Genomic DNA, 13,795 nt, shown 5'->3' with positions numbered 1-13,795 from the left:
TTTCTTCCAAGGAGTAAGTGTCTTTTAATTTCATGGCTGCAATCACCATCTGCAGTGATTTTGGAGCCCCAAAAGATAAAGTCTGGCACTGTTTCCACTGTTTCCCCATCTATTTGCCATGAAGTGATGGGACCAGATGCCATGATTTCCATTTTCTGAATGTTGAGCTTTAAGCCAACTTTTTCACGCTCCTCTTTCACTTTCATCAAGAGGCTTTTTAGTTCCTCTTCACTTTCTGCCATAAGGGTGGTGTCATCTGCATATCTGAGGTTATTGATATTTCTCCCAGAAATCTTGATTCAAGCTTGTGCTTCTTCCAGCCCAGTGTTTCTCATGATGTACTCTGCATATAAGTTAAATAAGCAGGGTGAAAATATACAGCCTTGATGTACTCCTTTTCCTGTTTGGAATCGGTCTGTTATTCCATGTCCAGTTCTAACTGTTGCTTCCTGACCTGCATACAGGTTTCTCAGGAGGCAGGTCAGGTGTCTGGTATTCCCATCTCTTTCAGAATTTTCCATAGTTTACTGTCATCCACACAGTCAAAGGCTTTGGCATAGTCAATAAAGCAGAAATATATGTTTTTTTCTGAAACTCTCTTGCTTTTTTGATGATCCAGCGGATGTTGGCAATTTGATCTCTGGTTCCTCTGCCTTTTCTAAAACCAGCTTGAACATCTGGAAGTTCACAGTTCACATATTACTGAAGTCTGGCTTGGAAAATTTTGAGCATTACTTTACTAGCTTGTGAAATTAGTGCATTTGTGCAGTAGTTTGAGCATTTTTTGGCATTGCCTTTCTTTGGGATTGGAATGAAAACTAAACTTTTCCAGTCCTGTGGCCACTGCTGAGTTTTCCAAATTTGCTGGCATATTGAGTGCCGCAATTACACAGCATCATCTTTCAGGATTTGAAACAGCTCAACTGGAATTCCATCACCTCCACTAGCTTTGTTCATAGTGATGCTTTCTAAGGCCCACTTGACTTCATATTCCAGGATGTCTGACTTTAGGTGAGTGATCACACCATCGTGATTATCTGGGTCGTGAAGATCTTTTATGTACAGTTCTTCTGTGTATTCTTGCCACCTCTTCTTAATATCTTCTGCTTCTGTTATGTCCATACCATTGCTGTCCTTTACTGATCCCATCTTTGCATGAAATGTTCCCTTGGTATCTCTAATTTTCTTGAAGAGATCTCTAGTCTTTCCCATTCTGTTCTTTTCCTCTATTTCTTTGCATTGATCGCTGAGGAAGGCTTTATTATCTCCTCTTGCTATTCTTTGGAACTCTGCATTCAGATGCTTATATCTTTCCTTTTCTCCTTTGCTTTTCGCTTCTCTTCTTCTCACAGCTATTTGTAAGGCCTCCTCAGACAACCATTTTGCTTTTTTGCATTTCTTTTCCATGGGGATGGTCTTGATCCCTGTCTCCTGTACAATGTCAGGAACCTCAGTTCATGGAGAAATAACTCCAGAAAGAATGAAGGGATAGTTCATCAGGCACTCTATCAGATTTAGTACCTTAAATCTATTTCTCACTTCCACTGTATAATCATACGGGATTTGATTTAGGTCATACCTGAATGGTCTAGTGGGTTTCCCTACTTTCTTCAATTTCAGTCTGAATTTGGTAATAAGGAGCTCATGATCTGAGCCACAGTCAATTCCTGGTCTTGTTTTTGCTGACTTTATAGAGCTTCTCCATCTTTGGCTGCAAAATCAATCTGATTTTGGTGTCAACCATCTCATGATGTCCATGTGTAGAGTTTTCTCTTGTGTTGTTGGAAGAGGGTGTTTGCTATGACCAGTGCGTTCTCTTGGCAAAATTCTATTAGCCTTTGCCCTGCTTCATTCCACATTCCAAGGCCAAATTTGCCTGTTACTCCAGGTGTTTCTTGACTTCCTACTTTTGCATTCCAGTCCCCTATAATGAAAAGGACTTCTTTTTTGGGTGTTAGTTCTAAAAGATCTTGTAGGTCTTCATAGAACTGTTCAACTTCAGGTTCTTCAGCGTTACTGGTTGGGGCATAGACTTGGATAACTGTGATATTGAATGGTTTGCCTTGGAAACAAACAGAGCTCATTCTGTCATTTTTGAGATTGCATCTAAGTACTGCATTTCGGACTCTTTTGTTGACCATGATGGCTACTCCATTTCTTCTAAGGGATCCCTGCCCACAGTAGTAGATATAATAATGGTCATCTGAGTTAAATTCACCCATTCCAGTCCATTTTAGTTTGCTGATTCCTAGAATGTCAACGTTCACTCTTGCCAGCTCCTGTTTGACCACTTCCAATTTGCCTTGATTCATGGACCTGACATTCCAGGTCCCTATGCAATATTGCGCTTTACAGCATGAGACCTTGCTTCTATTACCAGTCACATCCACAACTGGGTATTGTTTTTGCTTTGGCTCCATCCCTTCATTCTTTCTGGAGTTATTTCTCCACTAATCTCCAGTAGCATATTGGGCACCTACTAACCTGGGGAGTTCCTCTTTCAGTATCCTATCATTTTGCCTTTTCATACTGTTCTCAAGGCAAGAATACTGAAGTGGTTTGCCATTCCCTTCTCCAGTGGACCACATTGTGTCAGACCTCTCCACCATAACCCACCTGTCTTGGGTGGCCCCACAGGGCATGGCTTAGTTTCATTGAGTTAGACAAGGCTGTGATCCTAGTGTGATTAGATTGACTAGTTTCTGTGATTAAGATTTCAGTGTGTCTGCCCTCTGATGCCCTCTTGCAACACATCCTACTCCAGTACTTTTGCCTGGAAAATCCCATGGACAGAGGAGCCTGGAAGGCTGCAGTCCATGGGGTTGCTGAGGGTTGGACATGACAGAGCGACTTCACTTTCACTTTTCACTTTCATGCATTGGAGAAGGAAAATGGCAACCCACTCCAGTGTTCTTGCCTGGAGAATCCCAGGGATGGCAGAGCCTGGTGGGCTGCCATCTATGGGGTTGCACAGAGTCGGACATGACTGAAGTGACTTAGCAGCAGCAGCAACACATCCTGTCTCACTTGGTTTCTCTTACCTTGGATGTGGGGTATCTCTTCACGGCTGTTCCAGCAAAGCGCAGCCACTGCTCCTTACCTGGGACGAGGGGTATCTCCTCATGGCCATCCCTCCTGACCTTGCACTACTCCACATAGCTCCTCTTGGCCCTCCTGTGCCCGCACAGCCACAGGTCCTTGGACTTTGGGGTTGCTCTTCTCGGCCGCCGCCCCTGGCCTCAGGCGGTGGGTAGCTCCTCCCAGCCACCGCCCCTGACCTCGGATGTGGGGTACCTTCTCAGCTGCTCCCGCGCTGTCACAGCCTGGCACTCTTGGCCTCCACCCCTGACCTCAGACACGGGGTAGCTCCTCTTGGCCGCACTTGTACACCGTGGCAGCCACCCATGCTTGTGCCTGCCTCTTCCTTTAGTTTTTTTTCCCCCTGATGTTTTATCTTGTTCTTCCCTTTGAAAGATATTCCATAGTTTTTTCATTAATTCCATTTCAAACCGAACATGGAAAAACGGACTAGTTCCAAATTGGGAAAGGAGTAGTCAAGGCTGTATATCATCACCCAGCTTATTTAACTTGTATGTAGAGTACATCATTCAAAGTGCTGGACTGGATGAAGCACAAGCTGGAATCAAGATTGCCAGGAGAAATATTAATAACCTCAGATATGCAGATGACACCACCCTTATGGCAGAAAGTGAAGAGGAACTAAAAAGCCTCTTGATGAAAGTGAAAGAGGAGAGTGAAAAAGATGACTTAAAGCTCAACATTCAGAAAACGAAGATGATGGCATCTGGTCCCATCACTTCATGGCAAATAGATGGCGAAACAGTGGAAGCAGTCAGACTTTATTTTTTGGGGCTCCAAAATCACTGAAGATGGTAACTGCAGCCATGAAATTAAAAGACACTTGCTTCTTGGAAGAAAAGCTATGACAAAGCTAGACAGCATATTAAAAAGCAAAGACATTACTTTGCCAACAGAGGTCCATCTAGACAAAGCTATGGTTTTTCCAGTAGTCATGTATGGATGTGAGAGTTGGACTAAAAAGAAAACTGGGCACTGAAGAATTGCTGCTTTTGAACTGTGGTGTTGGAGAAGACTCTTGAGAGTCCCTTGGACTGCAAGGAAATCCAACCCGTCCATCCTAAAGGAAATTAGTCCTGAATATTCATTGGAAAGACTGATGCTGAAGCTGAAACTCCAGTTCTTGGGCCTCCAGTGAGAACTGACTCACTGGAAAAGACCCTGAAGGTGAGAGGAGAAGGGGATGACAGAGGATGAGATGGTTGGATGGCATCACCAACTCAATGGACATGAGTTTGAATAGGCTCTGGGAATTGGTGATGGACAAGGAAGCCTGGTGTGCTGAAGTCCATGTGGTTGCAAAGAGTCAGACACTGCTGAACTGACTGACTCTTGAACTCTGTTTCTGCATATATCAGCTTCATCACCCAGTCTTGAAAGGGTGGCCTTATATAGGAGGTGTCCTATAGGGCCCAGTGGTACAATCTCCCCTAGTCAACCCAGCCAGGTGCCCCAGGGGTATCCCCTGTGTAGGCTGCGTGTGCCCTCCTGTGATGAGTGGACAGCAGTTGTTGTGGGTGTGCTGGTGGGTGAGGTTGGTCCCCAGGCAGGCTTCCCCGTGACTGCGGCAGACACCCTAGTAGGTGCGGTTGGTCCTTGGTCCAAACGTCCACAGACCTGGCTGTGACTGCTGTAGGGAGGGGGCATTGGTGTGTAGGCCTGGCCTCTTGGGTTCTCCGGAGAAAGGAGGGCCAGAGCAGGTAGTGTTAGTTAGGCTGATGGAGACTGATAGAAACAGTGCTCGCTAGCACCAGATCAGCTACGTGGGAAGAAAGTGAAAATGAACGAAGATCTGCAGGTACTTCTGCCCCCAGAGGAAGTTCCACTGGACCCCTGTCAGGGGACATTCAGCTTTAAGGGATCCAATATATTATTCTTTTCTTTTGGGTGCCGTTTCTCAAGGATTCTCTATTCCTTATCAGTTCCTGGAAAACAGGAATGGGCAGAGCTGCACGCAGTTCTCAGGACTGAGCTCACGAGAAGGGGCACCCGCTTGGATTCCTTTCAGCGCCTCCCTTCAGTTCAGTTCAGTTCAGTTCAGTTCAGTTGCTCAGTCGTGTCCGACTCTTTGCAACCCCATGAATCTCAGCACGCCAGGCCTCCCTGTCCATCACCATCTCCCGGAGTTCACTCAGACTCACATCCATCGAGTCCATGATGGCATCCAGCCATCTCATCCTCTGTCGTCCCCTTCTCCTCCTGCCCCCAATCCCTCCCAGCATCAGAGTCTTTTCCAATGAGTCAACTCTTCGCATGAGGTGGCCAAAGGACTGGAGTTTCAGCTTTAGCATCATTCCTTCCAAAGAAATCCCAGGGCTGATCTCCTTCAGAATGGACTGGTTGGATCTCCTTGCAGTCCAAGGGACTCTCAAGAGTCTCCTCCAACACCACAGTTCAAAAGCATCAATTCTTCTGTGCTCAGCCTTCTTCACAGTCCAACTCTCACATCCATACATGACCACAGGAAAAACCATAGCCTTGACTAGATGGACCTTAGTCGGCAAAGCAATGTCTCTGCTTTTGAATATGCTATCTAAGTTGGTCATAACTTTTCTTCCAAGGAGTAAGTGTCTTTTAATTTCATGGCTGCAGTCACCATCTGCAGTGATTTTGGAGCCCAAAAAAATAAAGTCTGACACTGTTTCCACTGTTTCCCCATCTATTTCCCATGAAGTGATGGGACCGGATGCCATGATCTTCGTTTTCTGAATGTTGAGCTTTAAGCCAACCTTTTTGCTCTCCTCTTTCACTTTCATCAAGAGGCTTTTTAGTTCCTCTTCACTTTCTGCCATAAGGGTGGTGTCATCTGCATATTTGAGGTTATTGATATTTCTCCCGGCAATCTTGATTCGAGCTTGTGCTTCTTCCAGCCCAGGGTTTCTCATGATGTACTCTGCATAGAAGTTAAATAAGCAGGGTGACAATATACAGGCTTGACGTACTCCTTTCCCAGTTTGGAACCAGTCTGTTGCTCCATGTCCAGTTCTAACTGTTGCTTCCTGACCTGCATACAGATTTCTCAAGAGGCAGGTCAGGTGGTCTGGTATTCCCATCTCTTTCAGAATTGTCCACAGTTTATTGTGATCCACACAGTCAAAGGCTTTGGCATAGTCAACAAAGCAGAAATAGATGTTTTTCTGGAACTCTCTTGCTTTTTCCATGATCCAGTGGATGTTGGCAATTTGATCTCTGGTTCCTCTGCCTTTTCTAAAACCAGCTTGAACGTCAGGGATTTCACAGTTCACGTATTGCTGAAGCCTGGCTTGGAAAATTTTGAGCATGACTTTACTAGCATGTGAGATGAGTGCAATTGTGCGGTAGCTTGAACATTCTTTGGCATTGCCTTTCTTTGGGATTGGAATGAAAACTGACCTTTTCCAGTCCTGCGGCCACTGCTGAGTTTTCCAAACTTGCTGGCATATTGAGTGCAGCACTTTCACAGCATCATCTTTCTGGATTTGAAACAGCTCAATTGGAATTCCATCACCTCCACTAGCTTTGTTCATAGCGATGCTTTCTAAGGCCCACTTGACTTCACTTCACTTGACTCCCTTCAGTGACCTTACTTAAATGTAATCTATTCAGTTATGCCCCTCTTACTCAGGGTATGGAATGCTTTCTGGCCCTTTGAAGATTATTATTTGCTTGGCTTTGTTTTTGCTCAGTTTTTTTGTTTGTTTGTTTTACTGCCTAAAGCTGCCTTGTATGAAGATATATAAACATGCATTTCTGCAAATAAAGCACACTTGTTTCACTCGAGACTTGGGTCCCCTGCGTCCCTCTTCCCGTCAACTCCAGTCCCCATGTCCAGGTCTACAAAGACCATGACAGACACCCCCCCCCCCCACTCTAGGCCCCAAAATGAGTCAACGACTCCCCGTCTGGTATGGCCCGGGGGCTTTTCAAGCTGCTGCCTCTGTGCTAGGTTTGGAGTGAGTGAGTTTCTGCGAGGAGTCCTTTAAGAGTGAAGTCTCCGTCCTTTCCCAGGGCACCCTCATCCTCGTCCCCCCAGCCCCACTCCCCCAGATTTAATCCTTGCTGGTTTTCAGAACCAGCTCTTTTGGGGACTCAGCTTCCCAGTTAGGTCCTGGTGCTGGGGAGCATGATGTGGGACTTGGCCCCCTGGCTCCTCAGGGGGTACCTCTGTGGTTGTGATGTCTCTTGGGGTTGTGGGTTGCCTCACAGGAGTAAAACCAAGGTTTGATTCTGCACCTCCTGCCTTTTCCTTATACCCTTACTCGTAGAAAGTCTGTTGTGCTAGTCTTCAGGTCAGTCCTGAGAGACAGTTGTTCTTTACGAGGTTGTAGTTTCGGTGTGTCCCTGGGAGGAGGTGAGCCCAGGGTCGTCCTACTCCACCAACTTGACCCGGAATTTGTGCAAGGCGCTACCCTAAGCCCTTGGCCCAGCCTGGCTCTGCTGCTAAGTGAGCAGTTCCCTGCCCCAGTGCTCAGTTTCTGTATCTCCAATTCCCAGATGTAGGGACCTGCCCCTAAAAGATCTCAAGAGAGTAGCAGAAAGGAGTACCTTTACTCTGTCAGAAACTCTCTCAGATGCCAAACCCAGAAAAGCCAGTTCCAGAGTGATCCTGCTGCCCCTCACGGCCAGCCACCTTCAGATCTGACATAATATATATAGCTTAGGAAACTCATGAAAAAATTTATGACATTTTGGTTCCACTTCTTTGATTAAGTATGAATTGAATGCTAGATTTCTAATTTATGTTCACTCAAAACTTTGATATAGTTCCATTTATTCTGGCATCTAGTATTACTGCAAAAAGTCTGGACAGCTTATTATCTTAATAATGTTTTTTTAAAAAAAAACTTTGAAGCTTGAAACTTTTAATCCAATTCTGAGGATACAAAGAAATACTAAGCTGTAAAAATAAAGAAAAGAAAAACAGGAAATTAACATGTGATACAGTATTATTAACTAAAGTACAGCTTTGTTCAAATTTCACAAAATTTTATGTTAGTTTCCATTATTTGTTTTCATACCTATCCAAGATTCCACATTGTATTTAGTTGCATTGAGCAACTTCAGCTGCATACAACAAACTCTGGTAAATTATTTTCATTTTTATTCTGTTACAATTATTTTCTAATTTTTTTTGTTATGGCTCCTTCATACACCCATCATTTAAAAGTGGACATTTAATTTCCAAATATATGGAATTTAAAAAATATCTTTGATATCAATTTCTCATTTAAGTGTTTTCTTCTCTGCAATCTGTGTTTTTTCAGTCTTTTAACTTTACTGAGGCTTTCAATGACTAAGTCAAATGTCTCTCTTGGAAAATGTCACATTGCACTTGGAAATATGTGGGTTATTTTCAAATATCTTTTGATATTGATTTCTAACATAATGCCTCAGTGAGAAGAGAACAGACTCTGTATGATTTCAATACCTTTAGACCATGAAATTTTTGCACCTTGTTTTATGTCCCTGGATATGTTCTAGTGTCTTATAGTTTATAGTCCATGGGAACTTGAATAGAATTTGTATCCTGCTGTTGTGTGAAAATTGTATAAATCTTAGTTATGTTGAATTGGTTCATAGTGCTTTTCAGGTTACTTTTCTGTCTATCCACTCTATTAATTTTTGAGAGTTTGATATTGAAACTCCAGCTAAAAATCTTTATTTTTTTAAGTTGAAGTTTTTGGTTGGAGTTTCAATATCAAACTCTCAAAAATTAATAGAATGAATAGACAGAAAAGTAGAAGGATATAGTAGACCTGAAAAGCACTGATACATGTTGATGTATGGCAGGAATCAACACAATATTGTAAAGCAATTATTCTCCAATAAAAAATAAAATAATAAAATAATTGTAATATATAGTGGGACTATATGTAACTTTGTTCTGTATTTTCCAAATCTCCTGTGAATGTGTTATCATACTTTTATAATTTAAAAAATTTTTAAAAACCACTTTAATTAGAGACTGTGAAGTATCTCCTCTTTCATTATACTAATAAGATTGAGTTATTTACTTTTATCATTTCCTTCATATTCTGTGGCATGTAACTGAACAACAAAACAATAATAAAAAAGCTATCTAGCCCAGTTCTTCTCAGGCTTTAATGTGCCTGTCAATCACATGGGTATGTTATTAAAAAGAAGTTTCTGATATAGTCAGTCTAGGGTAGGGTTTGAGATTTTGAGTTTCTAACCAGCACCCAGGTGATGGTGCTGGTGCCCGTCCAGACACTATGCTCTGAGTAAGGGGGATCTAGAAGACTGAGGTTTCTCCTGTTACTTGAAGCTCTTGGGTGATTTACATGCTTTTACATGCTGCTCTGCCCAGTGAAACACTGTTGAAAACATTAAATAAATTTTAGATTAAAATGGGGTTGGGACTAGACATTTCCCCCAAAAGATAAACTTGCTTATTTGTCCACTTATTCCTTTACTCTAGGATAAGACGAACAACTTTTCCATTGAGAAGAAACTTCTTTCTCCTGATGTCTGAAAAACAGAAGAAACTGAAGCTTGTTTCACATTTTAGATGAGTTCAAAAAGATTATATTAACCTGTAATTCCTATTATCGGTATTAGTTCCTATCTGTAAATTAATCCAAAGCAATGAAAGATTATTGGTAAAGTTTGCTAAGCACCTGAAAACAATGAAGGTAAATATTATATTTATTTTTAGTTGTCACAGTTGGAATACATTGGATGTCTAATTCAGCTTATTTTATTAAACATGCCAAATATGATAAGAAACAAAGGCATTTTATTGAGTCCTCAAGGTAAACATTATAAATGTTAACCTTTCACTGTAGTATAATTGTGGTCATCCATTAAAAAGAATAGTTAGTAAATGAATGGCAAAGATGAAAAGCCTCTGACTCAGAGACAACCATTTTAATGCTAGCCTTGGTAGAGCTCATCACTTCTCTAAAATTTGTCCACTAAAGAGTAAGGACATGGGAAATTCATGAAGTGATCTTGAAAACAAGAGTGGGGGTGAGAGGTTTTACAGATGCTCAATATAATACTACTGGGCTAAAAAGAGGTTAAAAAGGAGGGGAAAAAACAAAAAACAAAAAACCCTAACCTTCCTTTCCCCCACAATTGTCAAAAGTAATATATATACCATATAGAAAAACTGGAAAATAAAAGAAAAAAACTCATCTGTATTTCATTTCTAGAAATAACCACTGATAACATGCTGATACAGTTTTATTCTTTTTTCCTATGCATGTTTTATTTCACATGTTTGAAATCAATTGTATGGTATATATGTTATCCCTTTTTAACATATCATTCCTATTCATTAAAATATAACTGAATAATTATATTAAAAATCTGTATATGTTTGGGTTTTTTTGCATTTATTACTCTACTTTTTGGATATTTGGCTTTTTCAGAAAGCATCTCCTGCATCTCTTGCATTGCAGGTGGGTTCTTTATTGCTGAGCCACCAGGGAAGCCCAATTTACTTACAGCCTTCCCCTCAAATTTAAAAAAGTTCTTTATCCTAGTCTTGTGATTATACAACTTTCATTCACCTTCCTCTCTCAAGCTCATCTTAAAACTTTCTCCAGTTTATAGTTCTCAAGTCCATTTCTCAGATTTAATGAAATAAATCAGCTCAGGTCAACAAAGCTTTGTTGACTGGGTATGTCCCTTCCCTACTTAAAAATATTTATGCTATGAAACAGTCAACAACCTCTTGAGTCAAAATCCAAACTTTTCCAGATTTAATATAAAAATTTCCACTTAGTCAATTAAGAGATTCTACATGTAAGCCAGTTCCAGCTACCACCATGTTTATGGAACTCTCTCATCCCTGGATACTTAAAAAACAGTGTTGTGAGCCAGTGGCTAAAATTGGAGAGATTACATCTTCAGAGAAATATAACACCAAAAGCTACCTGGAGTTGGGGTAAAGCATTTACTATTCTTACAAATCCACAATCTTAACCTTATCAAAATTCTTACCATCAACCTTTCTGCAACCTTTCAACATGTGTGTGTGTGTGTATATATATACTACTTTTACTAATGTGCTCCAAGGCATAAAACATAGATTGCTATGGTTAGTATTCAGAAAATGAATGATGAATGTGACTTTATTCCTACTTATCATTACTGGCATCATTGCTTTGTCAGTTACCTTTTATTCGTTATTTACTAAGCTCCAGGCATTGGGGCAGGTTTTATTTTCTTGAATAAAGGAAAGGAAAGTGAAGGTGCTCAGTCATGTCCACCTCTCTGCGATCCCATGGACTGTAGCCTACCAGGTTCCTCCGTCCATGGGATTTTCCAGGCAAGGGTACTGGAGTGGATTGCCATTTTCTTCTTCTCTTCAATAGCAAGATTTTATTTAACAATAAATACATTGCTAATCTCATGTTACAAATCACATATACATATGACAAGACAGCCGAGACTGAGTATTTAAGTAATTTGCCCCAAATTCCAAAACTTGCCCTAATTCACAAGATGACATAAATGCCAGATGATTAGACTATCCTCTATAAATATTGGCTGAATAGATTTGAATTTTCATGACAAAATAGGGAACATCCTTTTATTTCTGATTAATAAACATGTTGTGTAAGGAAAGATTAGAAAAGAACTTCGAAAACTGTTTTCCTACTGTAATAGAAAAAATGGTTATTAGGTACTCAAGTACAGATACAACACCAGACAGTAATACTCAGAGATTTCTGGGCTCATATACCTTTCCACGTGGCCGCAGGCAAAAGGGACCTGGAATGACGTTGTCCCAAAGGGAGCTGGCTGGTAGTTCCATCTAGGCAGCAGCAGGGCTGCTCTTAATGCCAGAAGTCTGAATCTTGTTTCACTATAAGAATGATAGCTTGGTTTCTATTGGTGCTACCTGTAGAGCAGATACAAGCCTTGCTGTTAGCTCACAGACCCCAAGTGGGACTCTGTAGGTGACTGACTTTTATTTGCAAATGCTGCTCAGTCATGTCCAACTCTTTGGAATCCCATGGACTGTAGCCGGTCAGACTCCTCTGTCCATGGGATTCTCCAGGCAAGAATACTGGAGTGGGTTGCCATTTCCTCCTCCAGGGGATCTTCCCCACCCAGAGATCAAACCTGCGTTTCCTAAGTCCCCTGCATTGGCAGGCAGATTCTTTACCACTGAGCCACCTATTTTTAGAAATGATGTCCTCTTTGACTAGAAATGATGTCCTCTTTGCACTTGGGCTTTCAGGGTGGCTTTAGAAATATCCTTCCCCATGTCTGCTCTACTCTTGCCCCCAAACAAGCTCCCTCCAGTTCATCCTCAGCTTTGCGGTCCAAACTGGGGGCTCCCCAGCAGCCTCTCCCTTCCGGACCAACCACTAGCACACACGGCAGCCTTCCCCCTCGGGACTGATGTCACAGCACTATTTCCTTGCTAGGACTGCTCTCTCTTTTCCACTTTGGGGCCTTAGTCCTTTTGGGATCAAATTCTGTTCTTCACTGCCCCACTGCACAAATCGGTTTCATGTACAGGGTTTTTCATGCCAGGATTATTTATAATAACAAATAATGTAGATGATGATTTTTAAAATTACTATATAATAGGATGCCTCTTGTTATTTTTCTTTTTTAAATTTAAAAAGCACTTTTAAAAGAAACCTCCTTGAAAGCCAGGGTTATAAGGACATTCTTTCAAATGATAAAAATCTATAGCAATCTTAAACCAATGGCTCTTTTTATTCTTGATGAAACACGACAGAAGCATTCTTTTCGAGGAGAGGACAAAAGAAAACTGCTTCTTTCCTAAAGATGCTTGGATCTTGCCCACTTTCCTCCTTCATTTTATCTGCTCCTGGGTCTGGAATTCCTGTGCTTCCTGGGTTCAAGCCAGGGACAGTTGCCATGGGGGTGCTGGGTGACTTGAGTTATAGGGCTTCACCCCCCTTCCTAATTTGGCCAAAGAGTCTGTCTCTCTCTGTTTCTCTCATTTCTCCCCTGTTATACTCCCTCTCCTTTTCCTTTCTTCTTTCTCACCTTTCTTTCCTTTCTCTGTTTTTTTCTTTCTGACTATCTGTCTGCCTTCCTTTCTTCCTTTCCCATGTAGCCTTTATTTCTTTATGCTCTGGCCAGTTTCAAAGAGAGATTTATCACTTCAGTTTCCTGTACAATGAGATTTTTAGTCTCCCTACTCTAGGCGTGCATGAATCATTAAAAGCTATGTCTTTTTTCTCCTGATCCTGATCTTTACTTCACTATATTCTTTCATTTAAATTCTAATTTAAAGTTTATCAAGTTTGATCCTGGTAGCCAATATTGAAAGAAAATCCTGATAAGTAAAATAATATTGTTCATAACATTTTAAAAAACTCCCCGGTTTGAATATACATTGGATTGTGTCTCCACAAAAATTTTATGTTGAAAACTTAACTCCTAGTACCTCAATAAAGTTGATTTTTTTAAAACGCTTAGATTAAAAAAGAAACCAGGGCTCCTTGGAAAAATGTCTGATTCTAGACCCGAGGCAGGAAATCTCCAGGGTGAATTTAGAACATCTTGTTGTACCAGAAAATAGGAAAGTTTCCAAAATTAATAGGTCACATCCAAAGCACTTAGGAGTCACCATAAAGCAGTCCTCTGTCCAAAGATGGGGAAATTTGAGCACAAAATAAATGACACACACTGAATATATAAAGAGCCATGAGTTCATATGGACATTTTTTTAAATGAGAGAGAATGAAGGCAAACAGCAACA

Source organism: Budorcas taxicolor, chromosome 15 (assembly GCF_023091745.1).
Source record: "Budorcas taxicolor isolate Tak-1 chromosome 15, Takin1.1, whole genome shotgun sequence".
NCBI lineage: Eukaryota > Metazoa > Chordata > Mammalia > Artiodactyla > Bovidae > Budorcas > Budorcas taxicolor.
Note: the sequence above shows the minus strand (reverse complement) of the source record.